This window comes from Lolium perenne, chromosome 7 (genome assembly GCF_019359855.2).
Source record: "Lolium perenne isolate Kyuss_39 chromosome 7, Kyuss_2.0, whole genome shotgun sequence".
NCBI lineage: Eukaryota > Viridiplantae > Streptophyta > Magnoliopsida > Poales > Poaceae > Lolium > Lolium perenne.
Window position 1 is genome coordinate 302,352,444 of NC_067250.2, and position 11,907 is coordinate 302,364,350.

Sequence of the window (11,907 nt, forward strand, 5' to 3'; positions counted from 1 at the left end):
ATAAACCATACACTTGGGTTAACTCACCCAAGGTTTTCATAAACATTTACAACAAGGTAAACCTTGAGGGGTTCCCAACCTATAGTTTCATGAGAAGGAACTAATACAACACCATGGCCGAGATGAAGGTCATCATGCCATGAGAGTATATGTGAGTGGCATAAAGAGGATCCTACTTGCTTAAGGTAAGCATGTAAGATGATAAAATAAGGTGGATCAAACTTTCAGATTTGTGGTGCTACTATAAAACTTTGGTGGTGTAGGTATTCTACCCATCCATCATTCATGAGGGTCCACGGCATACTTCTCTCAAGTTGAGAATTACACCAAGCTTCATGACCTTGATACTTCTAGACTCAACAAGGTGGGGGTGTGGTGTAAGACTCTATTTTGGAAATGACATGCTCATGTTGAGCACACAAGTGGACCCAAGGGAGTAGCACGGCCGTGATACCGTGCATCCCTCCAACATGTGAACAAAGGTGAAAGACCACCACAAGGAAATACTCCAATTACATCCATACATAGACCAACATAGAGAGAACATCACATAAGGGATAAGATGCTTAGGGACATCAAAAATTGACATCAAACACCACATCATTCAAAGTTCAAAGATGGCTTGCCTTGGCTTATTTGTCCCTGGAATTCTTCAACTCCATCAATATAAGAATCCCAACAACATAAATAAAATCCTCGTCCGATTCCTCTTCTTCTTCTCCTCCGGAATAGTTCGCATCTATCGCCGGAAAATATAAAAGGAACACAATCAATCACATTGCATCAACAAGACAACATTCAACAATCAACAACTAACCATGCAGCCAAGGTATAACATACTAAGGACTTATAGATACCACAAAACAACTTTAAGAGTTTCAATTTAGAAAACCCCATTTATTTACCTAGTAGAGGCATGAGTGCATCATAACTTAGCAATTGCCTCTCTCGGCTATCACCATGGTATAAACCAATTATCCCCTGGTAGATAACATCATGAAGAGGACAAGAGCATTAGTTTGGCATCACAAACATTCACAACATAATTTCAAACATTTTTGGAAAAGTAGAAATCAGTTTTCCTAATTTAATTTGCTCACTTAACACTATACAAAAATAGGAAGCAAGCAAGACACCACACCATTAGAAAACTCAAGCTAAGCAAAAGAACAAATGTTAAGTTGCAGAGGTTTTGTTTTGCAAGCATAAAACAAAGGTTGCCCACCTCTACTAAAAAGAGTTGGTCAAGGGTTTTAAATAAACCGAAAAGTTTTGCTTCAACAATGCATGTCACACATAAACATTACTAACAGCAACAAATATGTATGAACAAAGACTAATAATATTTTTCCTAGATAGCGAGTACTAATACAAGACTAACCCAATTGGAATCACCCAAAGATATTAAACCTACAATTTTAGGAATTTCTTTGAATCTGACTGTACAGAAAACAAGATCTGTAAGCCATAAATCGTAGAAAAATCCTAAAAATATGAGGCCACTTGCATTTGAAAGATATTTAAACAGAGATTCACACACAATTGGATTTGGGTTCAAATGGTTTTTGAAACTCTCACAAATGGATTTACAAGTTTACTGCATGTCTGTACCATTTGCTTTCTCTCTGGAGTTACAGAACAGATAAAGGTTTGAAACTTGTTTGAGATGATTAAGAAAACATCCAGCAGTCCTACAAAATTGGAATCACTCAATTTGGTTCAAAAATGGATTTTTGATGATTTAAAAGCTATCAGCCATGTCTGCAGAACACACAGAACAAGTTTAATTCACCAAAAATCATACACAAATCACAAAAATATGAGGTCCACTGAATCTGGAAGGTATTGAATAGGTGGTTCTTACCCAGTTGGTTTCATTCAAAAATACGTCTCCAAACTCCTGGTTTAATTCGACAAAGTCAGATCTGACCAGATCTTGATCTGTGAACCATTTCAGTTTCAGGAGGTCATTTGAAGTGAAACCAATGCCAAAATGAAGGTACTGGAGAGTTCTTTCACCCACAGTTGAGTTTGCTCAAAAAGGTTTTGTAAAACGGAAGAAATCTAACAAACAGTGATTCTGCATGTTTGCAGAACTTTATTTACGATGCAAAATCCGTAACTAATTTGAAGATGAGACCAACGCCAAGTTGTAGATATTTTCGATACCTATCTTTGGAACTTTGAATCGCTCGATTTGGACCTGCACACGAGTTTTGACGGATTTTACAAAATCGTACCAGAATCTGAAACAGCAAGATAGCAGAAATTACTGCAAGGTTTTGGACGAACTTTGGTCAAGAGTTTCAGATCTGAGGATTGCTCAACCTTCTCCATGCTTGGACCAACATGCACCTGCATCAAGATCCAATCTTGTGAGAGGGGAGAAGAGAAAAGGAGCTGGATTCATCAAAGATTAGGGGAGAAGAGAGTGAGAGAGATGTTCTCATGGTGAGGGGAAACTTGAGGGAGGAGGGGAGCAGCATCTTGGCCGGTTTTCATGGCCATGGCCGGCCATGTGAGCAAGGGGGAGCAGCAGCTCGTGGGAAGAAGAAGGGGAGTGAGTGGCTAGAGTGGAGGAAGGAGTGGAGAGTGTAGAAAATGAGCAAATGGGGAGGAGGTGGCCGGCCAAGCTCTATTTATAGAGGGAGAGGGTTGGCTGCCTCCTCTTTGATTGGTGGAGGTGGGTGGCTGCCCATTTAATTGTTGGGTTAGTTGGGAGGCAAGGCTTGTGGAGGAAGAAAGTGAGGAGAAACATGGCTGGCCGAAATTGTCATGGCCGGCTCCATTCTTGCCAAGCACAAGTGAGCAATGTGAGAGAGAGGCACAACATCAATGTGTATAGGCCAAAACATGATGTTGAGGAGATAATGTCCATGAGTGATTGGGATGATGATAAGTATAGGAGTAGATACATATAGATAAAAATAAGTGTGAGGTGATATGCACTCCAAGGATAATTGTTACCACTATGGTTGGGACAAACATAAGATGAAAAATAGACCCAAAGGTATATTTGATGATTAGAAGTTTTTATTTGAGTTCAATTTTGGAAGGATTGAGATTGACCACATGCAACAATGCATGAGCATGTCAAGGTAGATGGGATGGTGATAGTGGTTTAGGTAAGGGTAGAACAAGATTAGGAGAGATGGTGAGTGAAGTATCCAAATACTCACAAGGATGGATATATTGACAGAAATCATCAATTCATGAAGTCAAGATGATGATGGAAAAGAATAGAGGAGTGAGATAGGTATGATGAAATATAAGTTGCTCTACAAAGGAGAGGTCAATTGGGAGTGGTTTGAAAGTATCAAATGATCATCCATTTGATCAAAAATTGGAGGATGAAGGGGATACAATGTGGTGGATCAGAGATGTGCAAGAGTTGCCATTTGAGAAGGATTTATTTGAAAGGTATATGGAACACCTCAATTGTCTAGGGACAATTGGGAATGAACTCAAGTGGAATGAAATTTGAAAGTGTTGAGATAAACTAGTTGGAACATAGGGGTTCAAAATATTCTACTTACTTTCTCTAGTAAAGTAGAGTTTTTCTCCAATGTAAAAATAAGCAAGAGGGAAAACAAGAAATGGTATAGGTATCATAAACAAGACTTTTGCTGAAAACAAAGCAAGACAGAAAATAATGTTTTAGAAATCAGTACTTGGTAGAAATGGGACAAAAACAAAACCCATTTCAGTTCCTTGTTTTTCTTGAAGAAATATCTTGAAAAGGTTTTGTAGAATTAGAAGTAGTTTTGTGATCAAAACTAGAGAAGGAAAATCAATAGGGTTTTTGAGAGAGAAAACTAAATTAGGGAGAAGTGTTCTCAAGGGTAGATGATGGCTACAAAATGTACCCACCATTCCCGCTCTTGGTGTTGTGAAGATTAAACTTGAATAAAAACAAGAGGTAAAATTGAAGGAAGTGATCTAGTGTTGAATCATTGAATAGGATACAAGATCAAGTTGAATATATGAGCTGCAAGGATTGACTGAGACATGCAAGACGTGGAGGTTGAAGCGGGTGTTGCATAGATAGGATCCATGCACTGAGATCACCAATAACAGTGGTGGTTGCTTAGATATCAACTGCCAAAGTCTGGACATTTTAAGCCTGTCAACACAGATGGTCGACATGGCCTCAAAACAAACAAGGATGAGTGGGTATAAGAGAGGCATGTAGCTAGGGGTAGATGATTCCAAGTTTTGAATTAAGGATGATTGAGCTAGGTTGCACCATAAGGAGAAAAATTAAGGTGGCACACTCAGGTTGCCATCAGGAGAAGAGCTTGATGTAGTAAGAAGGAAAACAATTTTTCCTAAGCCACACATGTGTTTTATTTGGTGAGTTGCTGGTTTAACCACTAGAGGTGTTGTTCTTTGAGGTGGCTCAAGACAAAACTCAACAAGCAATCAAGACAATACATCTACCAACAGATCAAGGCAATTCATCTAATTAGTCTTTTAGAAAAAGTTTTTGTTCCCCCTAATTTTTGCAATAAGGACAATTAAACAAGTTTGCAAAAGTGGGGCGTTACAACTATCCACCGACAAAATAAATAGAAGACATGCACTTTTATAAAACCTGTAATAATGCAAGAATAAGATATATAGGATCAGAGATGCATCAAGAGGTGGCTTGCCTTGATCAGCAAAGTTCCCCTGGTCTTCCTCTTCAATCCCTCCGAAGTCTCCTCCTCCTTCGTTTCCGGCGGTGTTCGAATCTAGCGTCGCAAAAAGAAAACCACAAGACATACCCAATCAACAAACCACACCAGAATAATTCACACAAAAATTTGGGAAAATTACAGTATGTAAAGGGTTACTAATGAAAGCTACTGAAAGTGGTTTCATCCATTTATGATTTTTAAAACAAAAGATATGATTTTTGCAATTCCATAATTGATTTAGGAACCATTTAAATGGTCTAAATCTTTTTGTATGTCATAAAAATGCATGCAGCATACCTACTGAAAGCTAATAACATGTAGAGTACACATGCACAAGAATCACATGCAAATAATCTTTTAAATGACCTTGAACAATTATCTAAGATAGAAACTAGAGCCTACAAACAGCAAGCCACACCAGTATCAGAGCATCATCAACCAACACCAAACATACCCCTGGATAGGTGAGACTAAATGTGAACTAACCCCACTGGTTTGACATTTTTCTGATTTGTAAAAGATATACTGTTTTAGTAATTAAATTCTTGGAATTAAACTATAACTCTTAAAAATATTTCCTTTGGCACAAAATTTCCCTATAGATATACCTACCAGCAGCATTTGGGTTTGTTTCAAAACCATTATTATTTTTCAAATTAAAAATCATCTACTGACTCTCTGGACAGATTTTATTTTCTAAAACAATTAAAATCCAGGAAGCTCCTGCATGTGAGGCTAGTGCCAAAATAAAGCTACTTAAATACACTTCACAAACAAATTAACCTCATGCAGAAAGGTTGCATAAATATCACACACTAAATAAATTACGCAATCAGATACTTTTTAGGTTTTCATTTAACAGCTCATTTTTACAGCACTAAATCACATGCATGCAATTGTATATGGTTAAGAAAACATCTATGAGCATGTAGGAACTTGAATCAACTCATTTGGTTACTGGATGAATTTGTGGTGATTTAAAAGCTGGGCAGGATTCACTGGAAGTTTTTGAGAAACAGAAATAAAGAAAAGGGAAAAACGGGCCGGGGTGCTGGGCCTGGCCAGATCCGGCCCGACAGCGTTTCGGCTGCGCGGGAGATGCTCCCATTTGAAGCGCGGGGACGTGGCCGCCAAGCTGGCGCGGGCCAGGGGCCAACGTTGCATGCAGCCGTTGGATGAGATCCAACGGCCCTTGCACCTTCTCCCACCTCACGACGCGGCGGCGTCTGGCAGCCCTGGAAACGGCGAGCGCCGGTGTGCTCACCTCTGGGATCTGTCGATGGCGGGAATAGGTGCTCTGGACACGGCGGAGCGGAGGCTTCCGAGCTAGGGTGGTGGCAGCCAAAACAGAGAGGGTTCGGAGCGGCAGTCGATGGTGACGGCGGAAGACGCTGTTTGCCCTGTCGGCGTCTACGAGCAACCCTGGAGATAGAAAAGGGGCGGGTTAGAACACGGGGATGATGGAGCTCCCAGGGGAAACAAGAGAGGGGAAGGACGGTGGCGCCTGGCGACGAAACCTTCACCGGAAGCCGGCAGGCGTCGAGCTCGAGCACGAGCAGCAGGGAGAGAAGGAACTCCTCTCCACTGGGGAGATGAGCTGGTGGTGGCAGGGGGTTCTGGTGGCGAGAGGGTTCGGATGGAGGAGCGTGGCTGCGTTTTATATCGGCCGCGCGGTGTACGGTGCACTCGGTCCGGTGAGGAAGAAAAGAGGAGGCGGCGGCTGCTTACTGGACGAACGGGGCGGCGTGGCTACGTGTCTGCGACGCTGGTGAAGATTTTGGAGGGAGGTGGGCGTCGGTGGCGTGAACGGCGGGCGTGCACGGTCGCGTCCAGTCGCGCCTGCCAGCTGTTCGACGGGGTGACGCGACACGGCGCCGGCGATGGAGTGCACCAGGTAAGCCAGGACTTGTCGAGGGACGGTGCTCCGAGGGGGTGGCGTGTAGTGGCTAGGAGTGCTGACGGCGGAAGCGACCAGACCAAGGTGGTGAGGTACTCGACGTGGCCGTGGCCACGGCGACGTGCACGGTCACCACCTGTTGGTGTCCCGCGCGTGTCAGCGATGGAGAGCGTGGGTGGAGTTTTCTGGTGGTCTGGGGAGGGAAGGGAGAAGTCTACGGTCGGGAACGTGCTGTCCATCAGCAGAAATGGAAGGGGAGGCCTTGTAGGTTCCTACCCGCAATGTTCCAAGATAATGAGAGGATGTGAGGGAGGCTATAAAGGGTAGGGAGGGAGCAGGAGGAGGGGTGCAGGCATGCATGCTGTGCCTCAGCTTGTCTGATCTATGTGGAGGCATGCAAGATTGGCAGCTTGTGCACTCCAAGCCCCCGGCCACCACTATCTCTTTATTTTCACCTGATTCACTCGATGCACAAAGGACATGCCTGAGCGTGTGTGTGTGTAGAGAGTGAGTGAGTGGAGAGAGTGAGATGGTTAGACTGAAAAAGAAATGGGGAGACTAAGAAGGAGGGGCGGAATTAATTAATTCAAGGTCTATGTAACCATCCCTAATTTTAAACACCATTTCAATAATTTGGTGCTACTAGCTTCCTTTGGTTTGTTTGGGAAAAACAAGGATAGTAGTGACATGAGATCAATATCACTAGGTTAAAGAATTTCCAAACAAAATTTGTTTAAGTAGAGAGAGGGAAAAGAAATAGAACAAAAAGAGAAAAATGTGATCTAGAGAGATTCATTTATGGAATAGGGAAAGTTCAAAACCTAGGGTTTTAGTGATAAAGAGAATTTAATTTCACACAAGTCAATATAACGAAGGGTGAAATGCTCCAAGGGTTTGTGTCATGATTAATCTAATTAAAACTATAACTAAAAAGGGGTCACATGAAGATAGGGATCTTTGGGGTTTACACACAAATGTAATTTTTTTTACAAGCAACGAACACACACATTCTACAATCAATGCAAGAGCAACTATATGCATGCACTTTTAAAGATAGAAAAAGTTTTTGTTGGCCCAAAAATTTGTATTCCAAAATTTTAATCAATGCACAAAAGTTGGGTTGTTACAAACCTTCCCCCCTTAAAATGAATCTCGTCCTCGAGATTCGGTGGCTAAGAACTGAAGAGTGCGGGAAAATCCTTCCGAAGCTGATCTTCTCGTTCCCAAGAGGCTTCCTCCTCGGAGTGGTTAGTCCACTTGACTTTACAGAATTTAATCTTTCTTCTTCGGGTGAGACGAATAGCTTCTTCCAGAATCCGAAGGGGTACCTCACGGTAGGTTAAGTCGGTGTTGAGGTCGAGGGTGCGATAATCGATGTTCTTGAATGTCTCAGGCTTGTCAGGCACTTGGAGGCATCGTCGAAGTAGAGAGATATGGAATAAATCGTGGAAATCTGCTAATTCAGCAGGCAGTTCCAATTGATAGGATACTTCACCTCGACGAGCGAGAACCTTGAAGGGCCCAATATATCTGGGGGCAAGATTCCCTTTCACGTGAAATCTCTGCATTCCCTTGAGTGGAGTGACGCGAAGATAGGCATTATCTCCAACCTTGAAGGTCAACTCGCGACGCTTGGAATCAGCATAACTCTTCTGGTGGGATTGAGCGGCTTTGAGGCGATCACGGATCAGTTGGACTTGTTCTCCGGCTTCACGAAGATGGTCAGGTCCAAAAATTTGACTATCTCCGGTCTCGGACCAGTTGAGAGGGGTTCGACAGCGGCGACCATATAAGGCTTCAAAGGGGGCCATCTGAAGACTAGCTTGGTAGCTATTGTTGTAAGAGAATTCCGCGAAGGGTAGACAATCTTCCCATTTTGCTCCATAGGCGAGGACGCAAGCATGAAGCATATCTTCAAGAATCTGGTTTACTCTTTCTGTTTGGCCACCGGTCTGCGGGTGATAAGCGGTGCTGAAGGTTAGCTTCGTTCCGAGGGCTTCATGCAGGCTCTTCCAGAATTTCGAAGTGAATTGGGTACCTCGATCTGACACTATCCTCTTGGGGACTCCATGGAGACTAACAATACGGGATATATAAAGGTCAGCTAGCTTTGTACCATTATAGTTGGTCTTCACCGGGATGAAATGAGCAACTTTGGTAAGTCGGTCAACGATAACCCAGATGGAGTAGTGACCGCGCTGAGATTTAGGCAATCCTGTAATGAAATCCATTCCGACTTCTTCCCATTACCATTCGGGGATCTTGAGGGGTTGGAGTAGTCCCGCTGGTCGTTGATGCTCAGCCTTCACTTTCTGGCACACGTCGCAACGAGCAATGAAAAACGCTATCTCGCGCTTCATACCGTGCCACCAAAATTGTTTCTTCAGGTCTTGATACATTTTGGTTCCTCCGGGGTGGATTGAGTAGGGGGTGTCGTGAGCTTCCTTCATGATGAGTTGCTTCAAGTCTTCGATATTAGGTACATAGAGGCGTCCCTTGTACCACAAAACTCCTTTGGCATCAATGGTGAAACCAGAAACTTCTTCCCTATCCATCCTTCGTTTGATTCCTTCAATACTTTCATGTCCCACCTGAGCTTCTTTGATCTGATCAAACAAAGTAGGCTGCAGCTCAAGATTTGCCAGGAAACCGTGGCTAACCAACTCGAGGCCGAACTCCTCAAGTTCTTCATACAGCCTGGGTTGAGCAATCTTGATCAGGGCGTTCAACGAACACGGCTCTCGACTAAGGGCATCGGCTACGACGTTGGCTTTACCGGGGTGATAATGAATGCCGAGGTCGTAATCCTTGATGAGCTCCATCCATCTGCTTTGCCTCATGTTCAGCTCCCGCTGAGTGAAAATATACTTCAGACTTTTGTGATCAGTGTAGATCTCGCAGCGATTCCCAACTAAATAATGACGCCAGGTCTTCAGGGCATGAACCACCGCAGCAAGCTCTAAGTCATGCGTGGGGTAATTCATCTCGTGCGGTCGAAGTTGCCTCGATAGATAGGCTATCACCTTTCCTTCTTGCATCAGCACACTTCCCAAACCAAGCTTCGATGCATCGCAGTAGACATCAAAACCCTTGGTGATATCAGCATGGTCAAGATAGGGGCTGTGACTAATCTCTTCTTGAGTTCCTGAAAACTGGCCTCACATTTATCGGTCCACTCGAACTTCTTATCCTTCTTCAACAGCTGCGTTAAGGGTCTCGCAATGCTGGAGAATCCCTCAACGAACTTGCGGTAATAACCCGCCAATCCTAGAAAGGCGCGGACTTCGGTCTGATTGGTAGGGGCTTTCTTCTCCATGATGGACTGAATTTTGGACGGGTCGACTGACACTCCTCCGGCAGAAATGACATGACCAAGGAATTATACTTCTTTCAGCCAGAATTCACATTTACTAAACTTGGCGTAAAGCTGATGGTCTCAGAGAGTTCCCAAAACAATCCGCAGATGTTCAGCATGCTCTTCTTCATTCTTGGAGTAGATCAGAATATCGTCGATGAAAACGACGACGAACTTGTCGAGGTACTTCATGAACACCTTGTTCATGAGATCCATGAAATAGGCAGGGGCATTGGTCAGTCCGAAGGACATCACGGTATATTCAAAAAGTCCATACCGTGTGGTGAAGGCAGTTTTGGGAATGTCTGACTCTCGAACCTTGAGTTGATGATAACCCGTTCGGAGATCAATCTTGGAGAAAACTCGGGCGCCATTCATCTGGTCGAACAAATCTTCAATCTTCGGGAGGGGGTATTTGTTTTTGATGGTGACATCATTCAGTTTTCGGTAATCCACGCATAGGCAGATAGTACCGTCCCGCTTATCCACAAAGATAACAGGAGACCCCCAGGGTGATGCGCTCGGGCGAATCAATCCTTTCTTCAACATGTCATCCAACTGCTTCTTCAACTCAACTAATTCCTGCGGGTTCATCCGGTAAGGTCGCTGAGCGATGGGGGCAGTTCCGGGAACTAGCTCGATGATAAACTCGATATCCTGATCAGGGGGCATACCGGGTAGCTCATCGGGAAAGACATCAGGGTACTCACAAACTATGGGTACTTCATGCAGGGCTGGGCTAGCGACACTCTTCTTGCATAAGGCCTTAGATGAGGGCATGGTCGCCACGTGCTCAACTACTTCCCCGTCCTCAGCAGTCATGGTTATAGCTCGGCGAGCACAGTCTATGTGCCCCTTGTACTTCACCATCCAATCCATCCCTAAAATAACTTCCAACCCTTTCTCACCCAACACTATCAGATTTGCGTGGAAACGTTTTCCCTGAATATCTATGGGAACCTCTTTGCAGGAACTCTGGGTTCTGCTAGTGGATCCAGGGATTTGTACGAGCATAGGTCATTTCAAGGGGGTGGGGGTTAAGCCTCCCTTTTTCACAAAGGGCTTGGTAACGAAAGAATGCGAGGCTCCAGAGTCGAACAAAACAGTCGAGGGGACCGAGTTGACAGGGAACGTACCCAGAACAATGTCCGGAGCTTCCTGAGCTTCTTCTGCGTTGACATGGTTGAGGTGTCCCCTAGCTGGTCCAGCAGACTTCTTCTGGTTCGGGTTCCTTCCGGCGGCAGTACGGGCTTGACCCTAATTTGGCTTGGGCGCATTGGGGCACTGAGCAGTGTTCATCTTGTTGGGACACTCCTTGGAGAAATGACCCGGCTGTCCGCAGGTGTAGCATCCATTGGTGACGGGGCGGACAATGTTGTTCTGGCGGTTGTAGTTGGGATTGTAGTTGTTTCCTCCAGAACGCTGAGGGTTGAAGTTGCGGTTGGGGTTGTTGGGGCGAGGTGCAGGGGGTGGTGTCCTCTGCTGCTGGGGCACAGGTCTGGGTGGAGGGAAACTGCGGGGTCGCTGAGTGCTGGAGCTGCCTTGCTGCATCATCGCCTTGCGCTTGCGGTTCTCAAACGCACTCTTGCGCTTGCTCTCCACCATGATAGAGGCATCAACAAGGGACTCAAGGTCAGGGTACGGAACAGCGACCAAAATACTCTGCATCTCATCATGCAGACCATTCAGGAAATGGTCCTTCTTCTTTTCTTCAGTGTCGGTGTCTTCTGGAGCATACCTGGACAGAGTGGTGAACTTGTCCATATATTCCACCACAGTCATGCTTCCTTGCTTTAGATTCATGAATTTGTCCTTCATGAGCTTAATCAGTCCTGATGGAATGTGGGTCTTGCGGAACTTGGTCTTGAATTCTTCCCAGTTGATGACGTGTCCCTCAGCTTGAATAGCCTTGACGTTTTCCCACCAAGCGTGGGCAGGTCCAGAAAGATAATGAGTGGCGAACAAAACCTTCTCAT

General features: G+C 44.5%; 1 long non-coding RNA gene across 1 annotated transcript; it reads right to left on the reverse strand.

The window, feature by feature from the left end:
* Positions 1 to 632: 632 nt before the first annotated feature.
* LOC139829833 (uncharacterized) lies at positions 633 to 2,590 on the reverse strand. The gene is made up of 5 exons (XR_011749607.1): positions 2,293 to 2,590; positions 2,170 to 2,203; positions 1,865 to 1,941; positions 906 to 981; positions 633 to 739 (listed from the first exon to the last, which is right to left on the reverse strand). It is a non-coding gene; the product is annotated as an uncharacterized lncRNA (long non-coding RNA).
* Positions 2,591 to 11,907: the final 9,317 nt, after the last annotated feature.